Below are 18,908 nucleotides of genomic sequence, written 5' to 3' on the forward strand. Positions count from 1 at the left end.
TCACTGGTGTAATTTTTAGTAAAAAAGAAAACAAAACCCAGAAACCTTCCCTCTCCTTTAATATTTTATTTTTACATTTCATTTGTGTTTCTTCGTTAATTTTTAAAATCAATTTCAAAAAATTTTAAAGCTATCTTTGACCTATTTGCCAAGTCAGTGGACACTTTTCTAACCTTATCTTTCATCATTTCTCTGCATCGTTTAGTACTGTTGACTACTCCCGCCTTGAAATACGGAGCCCAAACATGAGTTTGTCTGTTTACAATAGATGAAAAACAACGTCATGTTGTTTCTTACTGACATTCTCTTTCCTTGGCTCTCAGAGGACTGACTCTCTATTTTGACTTGGTCCACATAAGAGGTTTCCTTGCACTTTGTTTAAAAGAAGTAACTTCCCTGTAGTAATACAACTCCCAGAATACCTTTCACCAAAGCAATTCCTAAAGGGGTGTGGCTTCTGGTGCAAAACTGCTGAAAGTCCCAGAGGTGAATTACACAATCAGATTCTGAGGCAGTGACAGACTTTGTTTTCCTTCAAATTTCTACTTCCTGAAACCAAGGCTCTTTATGATAAACAGTGTATTTCAGGGAAATTGTGCTAAAATTAACCTTTTTCAGAGATTTGCTGGCCTTAAAAGTGTTTATCTTCGAGACAAAGGTGAGTATAAGCTTTTAAATGACAAAACACAGTAGATGTGGGTACAAAAGGTGGCATAATATATAAGGAGGTATTATTTTAGACTCTGATCTTGTTTCTACTTCCTGGTATTGTCTGCATTTAAATAACTTGAGAGCTCTAAGAATATTTGCAATTCTAAAAGCGCTACACAAAGGGGATTAGGGTTGGGAAGGGGAGGGAACAGTAAATTTAGATTACAAGGGAAAGGAGAAAAGGAACCTGTTTTGTTTTGTTTTGTTTTGTTTTGTTTTTAGCATGTTTTAATAACAAAGTCCATATGTTAGGCAGCTTGCTACTGAACATCTGGCTTTGTCACTGAATGGAGATGTGTGATTAAAGCATTAAAGAAGTGGGATTACTTATGTGAAAAATTGACCCTAGGACTTTTGCCTGGAGTACATTAGTCATAACAGAAACCATCACTGGTAGGATGGCCTCAGTGATTTTGCCAGGAAATAGTAAGAGTGGAGAATTACTGTTTTCATATGGGAACAACTGACAGGAATTCCAGGTGTGGTGAAGCATTATGTAGACAGAAAGCATCTAGAAAAATTAAATTCTGGGGCACTTGAGTGAATCAGTCAGTTAAGCGGTCAACTCTTCATCTTGGCTCAGGTCATGATCTTATGGTCCATGGGTTTAAGCCCCACTTCGGATCCTCTGTCTCTCTCTCTGACCCTACCCCATTCTCTCTCTCTCTCAAAAATAAATAAATATTAAAAAATAATTTTTAAAAAATTAAATTCCTTCGTATTTTATTCAAAAGAGTCCTTTCATTAACAAATTTTATTATTTGAAATTAGGGCTATAAACTACTTTGGAAAGCCACAAATTACGACCTTTAGAATAGTTTGGGACTGGGGCACCTGTGTGGCTCAGGTGGTTAAGCATCTGACTTGGGCTCAGGTTATGATCTCACGGGTTTGTGGGTTCAGGCTGCAAACTGGGCTCTGTGCTGACGGTGTGGAGCCTGTTTGGGATTCTATCTTCCTCTGTCTCTTCCCTTCCCCCACTTTCACACTCATGTGCAGGTGTGCTCTCTCTCTCTCTCTCAAATAAATAAATAAACATTAAAAAAAAAAAAAAAAAAAAAGAATAGTTTGGGACTTCCAGGTGGGTGAGAGTACAGAGGCAGGGTCAGAAAGGAGGGTATTTATGTCACAACATACTGACGTCTCTAATATTTGCTATCTCCCTCTGCCTTTTCTTTTCTTTTTAGTAAGTGTAGCTAGTACTCTTATGAGAAACAATATCTGCTTTTGGTTGGCTGATATCTCCTTGTTAAGAACATTTTAAATTCCTTACACATAATCACTGTTGCTGTTCAAGCCTATACATGATGCTTCAGCATAGTCTCCACATTCTTTCGTTTCTCCTCTTTCCTCCGTGACCTCAAATACAATTGAACGACATGGTGCATTAGTGTGATCGCACCACAGAGCCATGCGCCCCTGTCTAGATGGTGCGTCGGCAGATTACAAGTCAGCAGATTACAAGTCTGTACATTGAGCACAATTTTGGATTGGGGTGTGTATAGATTAATTTACCACCTAAGAGACATACCAGACCTGAACAAATGCTAAGTCAAGCCTTTATACCAACTGACTAAAATAATTTACTTCTCTTTTCCCACCTCCTCCTTCTGAACTCTGTCAACCTACAACCTCAAAAGAAATAAAATACTTAAAATTATGCTGGCAATAATTTACTCTGCACTTTAAACATCTTTTGAATCTGAGCTGAATCAATTCTCCAAGTTCTTTTCCAACAAGACACCAGAATTTTATAGTATCCTCCATGGGCATGAGTGATGTTAGGGTGACCGGCGATGCAGGTGGCAAAGACTTGCACAAAGAGTAGAACATCAAGCAGGACAGAATGTGTTGTTGGCATGTTAGAGCAGGAGGTGACAGGTTTCTCTGTCCAGGGCTCATCTGGGATGTGAGTTGTGGTCAGGCTAGAGAAGAATATGTTTTGTAGTTGGAGTCTATTTGCTGAGAATGCAAGGTACCATGATCTGGAAAAACAAAGAGTGCCAAGTATAAACACTTGTGAGTTTTGTCTGTAAACTTGGCAAGGGAAGGGGCTGTGAACAGATTCCTGTCAAATAAGGAGCCAATAATTACTTTAAACTTTAAAATATATACACATGTATACATATATATGTTATATAATATATATTATATATTATATTATTATATATTATGTAATATATAATATATAATGTATATATGCATATATATACATTTATATTTATATATTTATATATACACATTTTTTATATATACACATTTATATATACACAAATTTATATATACACATATATAATATAAAATATATATACATATATGTGTATATATAATATATATGTGTATTTTTAAAGTTTATATATATTTATATATATATATTTTAAAGCCATATGTAAATCATGATGAATGTTATAAAATCTCACATAAAATAATACTGTGTAATGAGTACACTTGACATATTAAGCTGTAACAGTCTCCCCTTGTCCTATGTGATCTAAGTTTGAGTTTAGAACCCAGAATTTTCCTTAAGAGTAAATGTATTCATTTCAAAATATTTCTGAAACTCCATGGTTCCTCCCATTGCAAAAGAATTTCAGTAACCCCTTTCCCTGAACACAATACACATACTACTGTTACTGTCCCTTAATCTATTTCAGATGATGATGGCTTTTTAGCATAAAATGCTCTTTGGAAATGCTTTCCTGAATTTTTTTTAATGTTTATTTATTTTTGAGAGAGAGAGAGTGAGAGAGCATGTGTGTGCACACATGGGGGAGGTACAGACAGAGAGGGGGACAGACGATCTAAAGTAGTCTCTGAACTGACAGCACAGAGCCTGATGCGAGACTCGAACTCATGAACCGTGAGATCATGACCTGAGCCGAAGTAGGCCGCTTAACAGACTGAACCACCCAGCCTCCCCTGTTTTCCTGAAATGTTAAGCATCTATGGTTTGAAGAACTTTAATAGGAATGTGCTTTCAAACCTTTGGTGTAAACTCATTCTATATTTTTGTTATTTTTATTTGTTGCCTCTCTATATGGAGAAGTCTTTGTTTCTTGTTATTGACAGTGACATCTTTTTGCAGGATGTTGTGATTTGCTCTGTTTATAGAGTTCTGTGAGATAGACAAATTTAAAAGTAAGAATATTGTCTGGGACTATTATTCTTCTATGTCTAAAGAAAGGAAAGAGATCATAGCTTTAACATCAGTTATATGTTAATACAATTTTCTCAAAGTATGGTGTACAAACTACTGATTTTAGGTAGCATGTGTCTTTGAAAATTTGAGTTAGATGCTTATTTTAATGTGAATTAAAAATATAACTAGCTCATAAAATTTATGACTTCATAGATATTATTGCTCAGGAAGATGTTAAGTAAAATGAAAGTAAACTGTTCACTACTGATTTTAAGGAAATGAGTAAACAAGGTAACAATTGTGAAGGTGGCATGTAAATGGCTAAAGTTTTAGAAATATTGAACTAATGTGTTTGCTAAGTGGATATTTTCTGAACCACTGCAGAAATGTGAACCTCACTGGTCCTTGGTTACACTGCTCAATTAGTAATACAATCTGTTAAAATTTCTTAATTATAGATGTACAAAATATTGGATAAAAAATGCCTTTTCAAACTTTTATCAGACCTACAGTCCTCATGAATTGTCATAACATTGAAGGGATGTAGAAATTAGCCCATATTTTTTGAAATCAGAATCATAGAGAGGATGAATCATCCCAGAGTCAGCATTATACTTCTGTTGTGCCTGTTTCACCAAGACACTGATATCTTAGAAGGGCAGGGAGGGGTGCTGTGCACTAAAGGGTGAGAGAGGGGGAGGGGACATAAACATCATCTAGGTCAAGGACCATCAGTGTATCATGTAGTGTGTCAATGGCCATTAAAAATGGTCATATTGTCCGTTTCTTTCAGGGAATCCATTCTAAGGAGGATGTAATTCTAAATATGGAGAAAATCCACACAAGATGTTTATCATAAAGGTATTTATGATACAAGGAATTCCAAGCATTCTAAAAAAAGGGAAAGATTAAACAAATTATGGTATAACAGTCCCTCCCTTATCCATGGTTTTGCTTTCCACAGTTTTAGTTACTTACAGTCAACCACTGCCAGAAGCAGATGATCTTCTTTATGACGCTTCCTCACACGCCTGAGTCATTCACCTCACTTCATCTCATCACATAGACGTTTTATTGTCTCACATCATCACAAGAACAGTGAGTAGTATATAGGCATATCTCATTTTATTATGCTTTGGTTTATTGCGCTTTTCAGATACTGAGTTTTTTACAAACTGAAGGTTTGTGACAACCCTGGTTCAAGCAAGTCTGTCAGCGCTGTTTTTCCAACGGCATTTGTTCACAATTTTCTCTGTCATGTTTTGGTAATTCTCTTGAAAGTTTCAAACCTTGTCATTATTGTTACATTGTCATGGTGATCTGTGATTAGTGATTACAACTTGCCGAAAGCTCAGATGATGGTTAGCATTTTCTAGCAATAAAGTATTTTTTTCATTTTGGTGTGTACATGTTTTTAGGCATAATGCTATTGCACACTTAGTAGACTAAAGTATAGTATAAACATAACTTCTATATGCACTGGGAAACCAAAAAGTTCATTTGACTCGCTTTATTGCAATATTTGCCCTATTGCAGCGGTCTGGAACTGAACCTGAAATACCTTCACAATATGCTTCTACAATAAGATATTTTCAGAGAGAGAGACCACATTCACATATGTTTTTTCACAGTATATTATTATAACTGTTTTATTTTATTATTGTTGTTGTTAATCTCTTCCTGTGCCTAATTTATAAATTAAACTTATGTATGTATGCATGGGAAAAAAGGTGATATATATGGGGTTCAATATGGTTTCAGGCATTCATGGTCTTGGAATGTATCCCACAAGGATGGTGGGGGTGGGGGGGACTACTGTATATCTGTAAAACAAGATGAAGAATAGTACCAGCACAGAAAATGCTGAGGGAAAAATGGATTCAAGGTTGATTAACAATCATACTTACAATTATGTAATATGTACATAAAATGATATAGATATAAATTCACAAATATTCTGAAAGTGGTTATTGTCTTACAGTGGTAGATTAATTATTCCTTTTCCTTTCTCTACTTTTGTATATATAATATATTTTTAGATTGGCTTTTTATATTATTATATAACTTATTTATATTACTTTTTTTTAAGTTTATTTATTTCAGAGAGAGAGAGAGAGCAGGGAGAGAGGCAGAGAGAGGGAGAGGAAGACAGAATCACAAGCAGGCTCCATGACATCAGCACAGAGCCCGATGCATGGGGCTTTTTGACAAAACTCTGTCGAATAAATATGTTAAATATGTTAAATAAACTACACTGCTGTATAGTAAATACAATTGTTCAGTCTTTGGGAGATAAATCTTACCTTTTCTTTGCTTGACATACAAATAACTTGCTATTTGAAAAAAGCGAGGATTGAGTCTCAGTGCTAGAGTGAACAGGCATGACAGAATCAAAGAACAGAGGGGGAAATACCAGTTGAAATACTTACTACTAGTTGATTTTTCTTACATTGGTTGCCTTCAATGTCAGCCATGGCTTTTACTGAAGTCAACTTATTCTTTTATTTCGAAGAGAGGAAAAAAGGCAGGAAAGAGGAATGGGAACTTCACATGATATGTATGCTATTAGTTTCTTGATTTGTTTCTCATTCTTTTGGATTCCTATAACCTGGATTCATAAATTTATATCTGTACATACTGTAATTACATCTATTTTTCCATATTATTGCATATACTCCTATTGTACCTCAAAGTATATTGTGTCATCAGCTTGCTCAGGAACCTTTGCTTAGAATCTTAACCCTAGCATATATAGTTACTGTGATGCATTCCCCATTAGTGCATTATAAGCACTAAAAAATATGCACAATTTTCAACAAAACCTCATCCATTCATAATTGTTTTTCTTGTCTATAAGAAAAATGCTTAGATCCTCATCACATGTCCTTTTGCTTGATGACTTCTTCACAATAACTTAATCTCTGATTAAAGTCTGGATGCTGCAGGTATCATTCTCCAAGATAACTATATTCCTACCCAGAAATTTGCTTCCCTAAATCATCCCCAAGTTATTGTGAGGGATAGTAACATGTAAGTGAATAGCATCTCTTCTGAGATATTAATCGGTCAGGTCTGATGCTCATTTCCTAATGTTGCAGGTTATTTAATAAGAAATATTTGAAGCCTTTTGAGCCCAGATTCCCTCCCACCCTGTGCCTCCCCTCCTCTCCAGTGGGCAAGAGAGACTGGTAGGCAGACACCAGGAACTAGGAAGAGCTTCTTTAAGGCACAGCTTGCCAGGCAGCTGAGAAGCAGACAGAAACACCCTTATCCCGTTAATTCTGGGCTGCAGGCTCCAACCTCTTAATGTAAATGAGGCAAAGCACTTCATCTTTGTAGCTCTCCTAGCGGATTTCTTGGGGGCATATTCTTTGAATATATTTCCACTTAATAAAATGACCTCTTATTATTTTATTCAAATCCGAAGGACGCTTTCTAGACTTCATCTTTCTCTCTGCGTTTCTTTGCAATTTTGACACTATTGACTTCTCCAAATTTTCTTTTTTGGTTTCCATATCACCATGCATTTCTGACTCTTCTAGTTCTCTGGCTGCACTCCCCTTTTATATTCCCGTTCTCTGCTCTCTGCCTCCTCTCGCTCCTGCTGTATTTTCACATTGGGTGATGCCCATTGCTACGTTTATATCGGTTTACACTCATATACCGAAGGCCCTGTGGTTCCTCTTCCAGAGTTCTGGACTCTTACATCCAAGTGTAAATCTGTTACTAAATATCTTTATTCTGCATCCCACAGGCATCTCACATCTAAAATTTTCAACCCTGGACTCATCATTTCTCACCTCCATCAGTATTTTTTATATTGATATCTGGCACTAAAAGCCATGGACTTGCTCAAGCGAAACACTTGGGGCTCTCCTAGACCCCTTATTTATCAACAGCATGTAATCAGTTTTGAAGTGACATTGATTCTGTTTCTTAAATATCTTTGGAAACTACCTGTATGTCTATTCTTGGTTCAAGCCCTCAACATCTCACACCATATCCTCATCTCCTCAGCCTCTAGTCTGCCTGCAGGCAACATTTTAACAGTTATTTTGGGTCATGTTGTTCAGAGACTCCCCACTTTCCTAGCATGTATTTTAATAGCCCTAGTGATCCGTGATCTGCATCGTTCTCCAGCCCCATCTTTCAGCCCTTAGATTCATACCCTAGATGAATCTAAGTTCCAGTGATACCTTGGTACCCATTCATTCCCAATATGCTCCTCCATTCTTTATCCCAACTACTGCTTGCTCTGCCTGAAAGACCATTCCTTTCTTTGGTGGCTTACTTTCTGAAAGGTACACCTCAAGCGTATTCCTCTGGGAAGATTTGACTGACTTTACTGCCCTCTACCAAAGCAGGTGGCCACGTTGTCCTGTTGGACTAGACATTTCCTAGAACCCAGAGTATTCTTCTTTCCCAGAACTTTTTTGCAATAACCACTTTTGAAAACTAAGACTGTATCTTCTGTCTCTGAATTCCCAGTACCTAACCCAATGCACGAGACATTGTATGTATCCAATATGGATTTCCTAAATAAATAAAATTTCATGAGTCCCTACTTCTCTGCCCTATTGCTTTTGTTTAAGTGAGATTTACCACTACTTAAAGCTCCCTAGCTCACAAAGGGCATAATTTTTTCCCCAGAATTTAATTTAAAAAAATCCATCAATTCAACATTTGAATAATTACATCTACTTTTTCACACATATATAATGATATCTTCTCAACTAGAGACTGTAGAAGGTTGTGACATTTGAGAGGTCTTGGACCCTGGCAAATGCTCCTTCTGACTTGGTATTGTTTTTTAAAAATCTTGAATCTTTGCTCCATTTAAATATATTTAAAGATTCCCAGAAGGAATACCATATATTCTGTATTAAAAGGCTCATATTTTTACATGTTTATTTATTATGAGAGACAGAGCAAAGAAGGGGCAGAAAGAGAGGGAAAGAGAGAGAACCCCAAGCAGGTTCTGCGCTGTCAACACAGAGCCTGACACAGGTCTCCAACCCATGAACTTTCAGATCATGACCTGTGACGAAACCAAGAGTCAGACACTTAACCAACTGAGCCACCCAGGCACCCCCTTTAAGAAAAAAAGTTTATTTATTTATGTATTTATTTTGAGAGAGAACAGAGAAAGGGCAGAGAGAGAGGGAGAGAGAGAGAGAACAGGTTCACATTTTAAAGCAGCTTGTCCATAGCATGGCCAAGTTTTTGCTTTTGTGCTATTAGGTTATTTTTAGAAAAAGATTTTACTGTCTATTCAAAAAGAAAAAAAAATTTCTTCTAGGCTTTTATCAAGTCTAAGTGCTATCCTATGGTACAGGATGCTTTTGATCTGGTCAATTGACTGCCCCTGTTAGAGTCAGCTTTGTCCCTTTGCTGTGTGACCATGACCAAGTTCCCTAGTCACTATGGGCCTCAATTTTCTCCACCCTAACATAAAGAGAATTATGTTAATTATCTCTTACAGTTTTTATGAGAATCAAATGTGTTAGTACATTAGGGCCCTTAAAACAATATTTGATAAAAACAAATGCTAGCTGTTTTTAAGTCCTGTGGAGTCTATGTAGATCCTATGGTAGCACACCAGGTGGGCACTATCTTCAGTTATTTGTTGCCGAATTTTGAGAAGGTAGAATAGTATTACAGGATTATAGAGTTGGAAAAGACTTTATTGTTTTTTAAGCTTATCTTTTTTGAGGGGGGAGGGGGAGAGAGACCGAGGATCCCAAGCAGGTTCCTCACTGTCAGTGCAGAGTCTAATGCGGGGCTTGATCCCATGAACTATGAGATCATGACTTGAACCAAAATCAAGAGCTTGACACTCAACTGACTGAGCCACCCAGGTGCCCCATCCTAGGAGAAGTTTTGATAAAGATTAACACTCACTGATGAGGGTTGGCTACTGGGATTTGTCATTTGTGTTAGCTGGGATGTGGAGGGGCAGGCAGAGTGGTGAGAATGTCTAGTTCCAAAGCAAGGCTGAAAGAAAAACAGAAGACAATAAATGCAGAAAGCATCCCTAAGTTAACCATAAGTCATGAGGGAAAGGAAGTGCCACTAAAATATATATATAGTGTCACAATGTTTTGTTAAACTACTTCTGACTACACCTAGGCACCTCAGTTGACAGACAAAAATCAGACTGCTCAATTATAGTCCAAGAATACTTAGTTAAATTTTGAAACTTACACTTTCAAAAGCTTCATTATAAATATATATGTGCGTATAGAAATATATATATGTATATACATATATATATATAAACATTATAACTGTACACAGAAACAATGATATCAAAAGGTTTATAGTGCTTATTTCTTAGTGGGACCATAGGTAATTCTTATTTTCTTTTTTGCTGTATTTTTTCTCCAAAATTTTAAATAAAATCACCATTTTGCTCTCATTATAAAATAAAATGTTTCAAAAATTTAAATTATTTAAAAATACATCAGAAATCACTATGGTACAATCTTCAAGATTTTCATGACTCAGGGCGCCTGGGTGGCTCAGTCAGTTAAGCGTCCGACTTCATCACAAGTCATGATCTCGTGGTTCGTGGGTACAAGCCCCACACTGGGCTCTGTGCTGACGGTTCAGAGCCTAGAACTGCTTAGTATTCTGTGTCTCCCTCTCTCTCTGCCACCCCCCTGCTCATACTCTGTCACTCTCTCTCTTTCAAAAATAAATAAATGTTATGGGCACATATGGGTGGCTCAGTTGGTTACGCATCCGACTTCAGCTCAGGTCATGAACTCACAGTTCATGAGTTCAAGCCCCATGTTGAGCTCTGCGCTGACAGTTCAGAGGCTGGAACCTGCTTCAGATTCTATGCCTCCCCCTCTCTCTACCCCTCCTCCACTCTCTCTGTTTCTCTCTCTTGCTCTCTCAAAAATAAATAAAAACATTAAAAAATTTTTTAATAAATAAATGTCAAAAAAATTTTTTTAAAGTTTTGCATGACTTAAATACTTCTTGATAGAACATACTGGAAAACACCCAGTAGGCTAGTAATACCTCTCACTCATAAGCCAGAAACCACCGTGTATGAAAAAGTAAGTTATAGTGAAAGAAAAGAAAAGCACTACTTATTATGCAATATAGATCTTAGAAGTCTCACAGTATCTCAACACAGTTATTCCCCAAATCACAGTTGTCAAGGAAAAGCTTTTTAGACCACAACTGCATATGCACAAAGTGAAAGTCTAAGTGACATGAGGGAACCAGGGGGTTCCCTCTGGGCAAGTTTTCCCTTCAAATACCCCTATCTGCTCCCATTCAGCCTCTTCTGAATGAATGCACAGCTCATCTAAGAGCTGGCCTTTCATTTCACTTTCCTGGACAGGTCATTAGCTGAGTCATTAGCTGAGGCAGATTTGGAGTTCAAAGTGGACATGTTGAGAATATGATGCTGACTGGATATACAAGTCTGATACCCAATGAACAGTTGAAAATATGCATCGGAAAATTTCAAGGCAGAAGTTTTGACTGGAGATACAAAGTTGATGATTGTCAGCCAATACATGATATTTAAAACTATGAACTGAATGAGATCACCAAGGAGTGGATTGATTGATTGTTGAGAGAGAGAGAGAGAGAGAGAGAGAGAGAGAGAGAGAACATGCAAGAAGGGATGGGACCCAGAGAGAGGGAGAGAGAGAATCTTAAGCAAGTTCCACACTCTCACAGCTGTGAGATCATGACCTGAGCCAAAACCAAGAGTCAGACGTTTAACCTCCTGAGCCACCCAGGCGCCCCAAGCCAAGGAGTGGATTTAGATGGAGAAAGGAAGAAGGCCAGAGACTGAGACTTTGCACATTTCAACATTAAGGGATCTAGGAGAGGAGGATGAACCAGCCAAAAAGGCTGAGAAGGAGAGATCAGTGAGGTAGGAGGAAAACCAAGAGCATGTGGTATCCTGGAAGGCAATGGAGAAGGGAAGATGTGTGTCACATGCTATCTATCACATATTTTAGTAGGTTAAAAAGAAGAGGAATGAGAATTGGTCTTTGGATGTAACAAGGTGGAGTTCACCAGTGACTTTGACAATGGCAGTTTCAGTGGTGTGATGGAGCAGAAGTCTGATTGAAGTGCATTTAAGAGAAAATGAGAAGAGACAGACTGAAAGCTTAAGTAGGAGCAATTCTTTCAAGGAATTGTGCTGCAAAGGGCAATAGCTATTGATGAAAGTGAAGTCAAGAGATTTTTCTTCTAAGATGGGAGAAATAATGGCATGTTTGTAAATGGATAGGAATGAACCAATGGAGAGCAAAAACTCAGAGAAGAAAAAAATTCAGCACTGAGTTTGAGTAAGGAGAAGGGTGCAATTATTGTTTGAATGGAGTAATTGCTTCCAGATAAGAGAATGGGTGACTCATCTCTGAAAGCAAATGGGAGGGCAGAATATGGGTTGCAGCCACTGTTAGAGGTGAGCAGGAGTCTGTGAAAGTCCTCTTCTGATTGCTGAGAATGAGGGTAGAGGAGGAAAGGAGACAAAGTATGAAATCGGCCCCTGACAGAGTGAAAGGTGGATGGACCTGAGAATCACAATGCGATTGCCTGGCAGCATTAATGGCATCACTGAGTTTCAGAGGAAGAAATTTAAAGTGGAATCAGGGGGCAGGGATATTTTTTCCCCCAGCCTCATTCAGCTGTGTAAAGTTTGGGTTTAACTAGAGTTGTGATTTTGACATGCACATGTTAAAAACAAGGGAGTCAAAGGTATATGCATGTGATGATGATCATGATTGACCATGGAAATTAAATTGGGTAGAGGGAGGAGAAAGGGCCTCAAGGGGGGTGGTAGGATCAATGGATCCTAGGTCCCAGTGAGATTTTGGGATTGTTGGATTTGGGAGAATAAAAGGGGACAAGATGGATGGTAGTGGATAGAAAGTGAGATACAATTTGAAAGTATGAAAGAGTTGCCTTAAAAGTGAATGCCCGAGGTTGGGTGAAGGGCAAGATCTTTGGAAGAAAGGATTCAAGAAACCAAGAGTCTCTGATCACTAAATAATTATTGAAATCTCCAAGAATGGGGGTCATTGGAGTAACAATGATGTGGGAGCTAAAATGCCCTAGGAGCAGGCTGTTGACATTAACAATGACGGGCAGTGGGTCATGATGTAAGATTCCAAGATTGGGGAAGGCATATGCAGATTAAACAAGGAAGGCAAAAGCAAGGTCTAAAAGTGGCCAGGAGGCTGCTTATTTAGAGCCAGTGGTTCAGGGACTTAAGGGCATAAGCTGCCCCCTGAAAGATTTTTCAAGGTGGTTGAAAATTTAAAGCACTATGGGGGCACCTGGGTGGCTCAGTTGGTTAAGTATCTGACTTTGGCTCAGGTCATGATCTCACAGTTCGTGAGTTCAAGCCCCGCATTGGGCTCTGTGCTGACAGCTCAGAGCCTGGAACCTGCTTCAGATTCTATGTCTCTCTCTCTCTTTGCCCCTTTCTACCCCGCTCATGCTCTGTCTCTGTCTCTCAAAAATAAATAAACCTTAAAAAAAGAAAGAAAATGTAAAGCACTATGAAATGTCATGTATTGCTATTTCTAGCATATGAAAAAATAGTAACTATTATTGCAAATTCTTTCAGCAAAATATTTACATAAATAACCAGGAGGACTTCCTCCCTCTGGCAATCCCCAAAAGTAATAAATAGACTTCTTTTAAAGTCACTGAGACAAGAGATCATTCAGGTTTTTTCAGCAAAGTCTCTTTATTTTCTCATAATGAAACTGTCAGAGAGTACCAACCCTGATAATTTAGACCTCTGATAGTAAAGTTTCTAAAAAGTCTAAAGAGAGATTTGAAACCCCTACCTCTATTTAAGAGGATGGGGAGAGATGTTTGTCCCCTGTTAACCACTTTCGACAGGATCTGGTCTTCTGTGATTGACATTTTTCCTTTATGTGTTTCTTTTTTTAATGTTTATTTATTTTATTTTACTTTTTATTTTTTAATGTTTATTTTTGAGAGGGTGCTAGTGGGAGAAGGGATAGAGGATCGAAGCGGGCTCTGGGCTGACAGCAGCCAGGCTGATGTGGGGCTTGAATTCATGAACTTTGAGATCATGACTTGAACCGAGGTCGGTTGCTCAACCAACTGAGCCACCCAGGTGCCCTTATTCATTTATTGTTAAGGTTTATTTATCTTTGAGAGAGAAACAGAGAGTGGAAGTGGAGAAAGGGCAGAGAGAGAGAAGGGAACAGAGGAGCTGAAGCAGGCTCTGCGTTGAGAGCAGAGAGCCCGTCGCGAGGCTCGAACTCATGAACCATGAGATCATGACCTAAGCTGAAGTCAGACACTTAACCGACTGAGCCACCCAGGTGCCCCTCCACGTGTTTCTAACGTGATGGATGGTGATGACCAATTGTAACTTCTCTACTCTCATTTGGGACTCAGGACGGTGAGTTTCCTCTGTTCTCTTACCTGGGATGTTTCAAGTAGAAATCATGCAACAATGCCTATGACATAATGCAGGAAATAAATATAGATTATTCCTTATTCTGTCCCTTCTCTTATTATAATAAAGTCCTCTGTGTTTAATATTTTTTTTAACCTAGAAAGTTCTAAATTAGAACTGGATCAAAATCTATGAACACCAATTTTGGGTAAGTTTTCACATGAAGTTTTGAATTAATTATTTTCTCCTAATTATAGAACTATACATAGTCATTGTAGAAATCATAAAAAGAAGGGGAAAATAGTCAAAGAGTATTACAGAGAGCCAAAGATGCTAAATATTTTGGTGTATTTCCTGCTATTTTTGTAGTCATTCTTAATAATTGTGGTAAAATACACATAAAATGTGCCATCATAATCATTTTAAGGGTAGAGTATAGTGGTATTAATTTACATTCACATTCTTGTGCTACCATCACTCCATCTATCCACAGAATGCTTGTCATCTTGCAAAACTGAAACTCTCTTTTCACCATCAAACAATAGCTTCTCATACCCCACTCCGCTCCCCCCACCCCACCCAGCCCCTTGACAACCGCCATTCTACTTTCTGTCTGTATGCATTTGACTACTCGAGGCACCTCAGGCAGTAAGTAGAATCATGCAATTTTGTCTTTTTGTGACGCTTATTTCATGTTATATAATGTCCTCAAAATTTACCTGTGTTATAGCATTGGTCAAAATTTCCTTTTTTAAGGAAATGTATGTGTATACCACATTTGTTTATCTGTCTGTTGATGGGCACATAAGTTGCTTCTACCTTTTGGCTACTGTAAATAGTGCTATTTTGAACATGGTATACAAATAACTCAAGTCCATGCTTACCATTATTTTGGATATGTATTCAGAAGTGGAATTGCTGCATCATATGATAATTCTATTTTTAATTTCTGAGGAAACACCATAATATCTTCTTCCATAGCAGCTGTACCATTTTATATTCCCACTAACAGTGTGCTAAGATTATAATTTATCCACATCCTGGCCAGTACTCTATTCTTTTTTCCTTTTTTTTCTTAGTAGTCATCTTAATGGGTGTGAAGTGGTATCTCATTGTGATTTTTGTTTGCATTCCCTAATTATTAGTGATGTTGAGCATCTTTTCATGTGCTTATTGACCATTTGTATATCTTCTTTGGAGAAGTGTCAATTCAAGTCCTTTGTTATTTTTTTAAATTAGGTCATTTGTATTTTTACCCTTGAGTTGTAGGAGTGCTTTACATATTCTGGATATTAATTCCTTATCAGCTGTATGATTTGCAAATATTTTTCCCATTCCAGGGGTTCCTTTTGCACTCTGTTTAATATGACCTTTGATGAGCAGAAGTTTTTAAATTTTATGTAGTCCAATTTATTTGGGGGTTTTTTGTTTGTTATCTGTGCTTTATCATACCCAAGAAATCACTGCAAAATTCAGTATCATAAAGATTTTCTCCTGTTATCTTCTAAGACTTTTATAGTTTTAGGCTTTATTTTATTTTATTTTAGGCTTTACACTTTTAAGTTAATTTTTGGCTTTGGTATAAGGTAAAAGTCCAACTTTATTCTTTTGCACATGGACGTCCAGTTTTCCCAACACCATTTATTGAAAAGATTGTCCTTTCCCCATCGAATGGTCATGGCACCCTTATCAAAAATCACTTGATGTGAAGGGTTATTTCTGGGCTCTCTATTCTATTTCATTGGTTTATATGTCTGTCTTTATGCCAGTATCACACTGTTTTGATTAGAGTAGCTTTGTAGCAAGTTTTAGAATCAGAAAGTACAAGACCTCCAACTTTGTTCTTCTTTTTCAAGATTGCTTTGGCTATTTGGGTTTTTTGAGATTATAAGTGAATTTTAGGATGGGTTTTTTTTCTATTTCTGGAAAAAAACATCATTCATCTTCATCTTTTTAAAAACATAGTAGCTGTCACACTGTGAACACTGGTATATTCTGTTTTTTCCTCCTTAACATTATATTTATCTTGTTAAAAATAAACATTAGGTCTTTTTATTTAAACACTTCATAAACATATTTCACAATGACTACATAAAGGAAAACGAACAAATGGAAGTATAACTGAAAGACTAGAAAATATTTATGCCTCAAACTATGTGACTAGAATATACTTTAGATATTATAATCATAAAAATGAGAAACATATGATTCAAGATTGTAATTCTTATATTATTTTTGACCAACTACAACTCTGGAATTCATTTATTTCCTCAGCAAACATTACTGAGTCTCTATAGTTTATAATACACTGGGAACCTAGATACAAATTAGATATGATCTTCACCCTCAGGGAAAGGGAACAAATACTAAAATTTAGTGAAAGTGTAGTATGTATCATGAGTTTTCACTTTCTTTTTTAGCGTTTGTATTCGTCTTATGGAGAAGTGGTGTTAGACCCATTTACAGATGAGGGGAAAAACATTCATTTCAGAAATGTGTCTAAGGTGACACAGAGAGTGAACAGCAGGCCTGGGAAACAGTTCAGGGTTGTCTGCTTCCAAAGCTCATGCCCTTTTCACTCTCCCAAGTTTCCTTTAGGCACTAATGACATAGCACAAGAGACAGGAGTACATATAGCTAAGTGTAATGTGAACAAAAACTGGTATAGCTATGAATTCTGCCAGAAAAGAGTAAAAAGAGGCTTTAGAGAAATGGCACTATAATTTAAAACTTGGAAACTGAGAATTTCATTAGATAAAAATGGAAAGAGCAGCACTCTATCATTCATCCGTTCACAAACCAGAACTGAGCTTCTATTTCACAAATCCGCACTGAGCTTCTATTGTGTGCTAGTCACACGGCTGGTACCAGCTGTGCACTGGAGATTTGAAAGAGAATGAGTGAGGCTCTGCCCACTCTCAGGAGTCAGTCTCTTGGGAGGCAGTTAAGTAACTGATATATGATAGAGCCTTGTGCCAAACTCTGCCACAGAGGAGAAAACCGAGTGCCGGGGGACACTATTACAGGGTACTAAGGGCAAGTGCACAGTGACAGAAGCTGAGCTGCATTGCAGGTATGCTGGGTACCACACACTGGATTCCAAGTTCAGGTGCTTGGACGACTTCATCCTATAGGCAGACATTTTTTTTTTAATTTTTTTTTTTGTTTTAGAGAGAGAAAGAGCATAAGCAGGGGAGGAACACAGAGAGAGAAAATCTCAAGCAGGCTCCATACTCGGCACAGAGCCTGATGCGGGATTCAATCCCAGGACCCTGGGATCATGACTCCAGCTGAAAGCAAGAGTCAGATGCTCATCTGACTGAGCCACCCAGATGGCCCCGAGCAGACATTTTTAAGGAGGGGAGTAACAAGGTTGATTCTGATTTTAAGAGGCTACCTGGCAATGTGTGAAGTATAGAGTTATGGGGATATGGAAAGAGACAGGTGGCAGGAAAACCAGTTTGGAGGCTAATGGTCCCAACTAGAGATGGAGGGGACCTGGGAAAGATAATAACAGAAGAGATTGTGAGAGCAGAGACCATATTTGCAAGGAGAAGATGGCAGAATTCATCCAATATAGGATGTGTAGTGTGAATAAGGTAGGAGTCAAGAGAACAGTGTAAACAAAGGCTTCAGGTCATATATATGTTCAGAACCACTGCATTATTTGCAAGTGAAGGACTCATTCAGCACTTCATAAGTAGGTAATAAATGCTCTTTGGATTATCAGTGTTTATTTCATATATTTAGCCATGCTAAAATACCCTTAATAGTTGAATAGATTTTTTTCTCCCAGTTTGCACATGGCCTGCAATACTATGTACACTATTAATTCTGTTAGCAAGCTCTTTCTACATAGATAGTACAAGTGAAATTTTTATTGCTGTTATATTGAAGCATCATAGATTTTGAGACAATGGACTAGTGATGTTTTTCTATAATAAAATTCAAAAAGAGTAATGTATTTTTTTTCTGAAATGGGGTTCAAAAAAGGTTATTGGTAGATAAATAATATGCATCACTATTTTAATGTTTCACAAAAGTTTTCCATTTTGATAGGTCATTTCTAAGTCTTGTAATTTATTTGGCTCTTTTTTGTTCTGTAGAGCCACATTTGTTTTCATTAAGTAAAGATACACATCTAGTTGAAGAAGTGGGATCTTTTATGCCTGTGCTGTTATATGTAACCAGAAGAGGGCGGCAGTGAGGCACTAGAAAGCATGAACAGACCCTTAAAATTGCAGAAAGGCAGTTAAGATCATCATGTAAATGACACAAACATTTGTTGGGACTGACAACTCATTAACTGACTCATTTTCTGAGCCAGAGACTATGACATAAACATTGTCACAGAATTTTCAGAACATCTGATGATGTCCTTATAATGCAAAAAGTAACACTAAGAAGTAGTCTCAACATTTTACATCAGTCTGAAAGGAAAACAATTAGAGGATGAATTAAGAATAAACATATTGTTTCTTGTTAAAGAGCGTAGGCAGAGAATGTAATAGCTTATAGAGACAACAAAAGGAATCCTATTTTCTTTGAATATTACAGATATTCCTGAAATAAAAAGAAATACTTCCAATTTATCAAATATATGGTAAGCAAAGTGTAGGATTAAGCAACTGAGAGAGGATG

General features: G+C 37.3%; 1 protein-coding gene across 2 annotated transcripts in view; it reads left to right on the forward strand.

Moving 5' to 3' along the window:
• Positions 1-479: 479 nt before the first annotated feature.
• The window catches only part of ALPK1 (alpha kinase 1), a 126,109-nt gene continuing 107,680 nt past the window's right edge, over positions 480-18,908 (forward strand). Inside the window, exons 1-2 of one of the 2 annotated variants that reach the window (XM_081795564.1) lie at positions 480-658; positions 4,815-4,948. The gene's annotated coding sequence lies outside the window, so the exon portion shown is untranslated. The remainder of the gene's footprint in view (positions 659-4,814; positions 4,949-18,908) is intronic. The other variant, XM_060654408.3, reaches the window with a different exon arrangement.

This window comes from Panthera onca, chromosome B1, assembly GCF_046562875.1.
Source record: "Panthera onca isolate mPanOnc1 chromosome B1, mPanOnc1 haplotype 2, whole genome shotgun sequence".
NCBI classification, from domain to species: Eukaryota; Metazoa; Chordata; class Mammalia; order Carnivora; family Felidae; genus Panthera; species Panthera onca.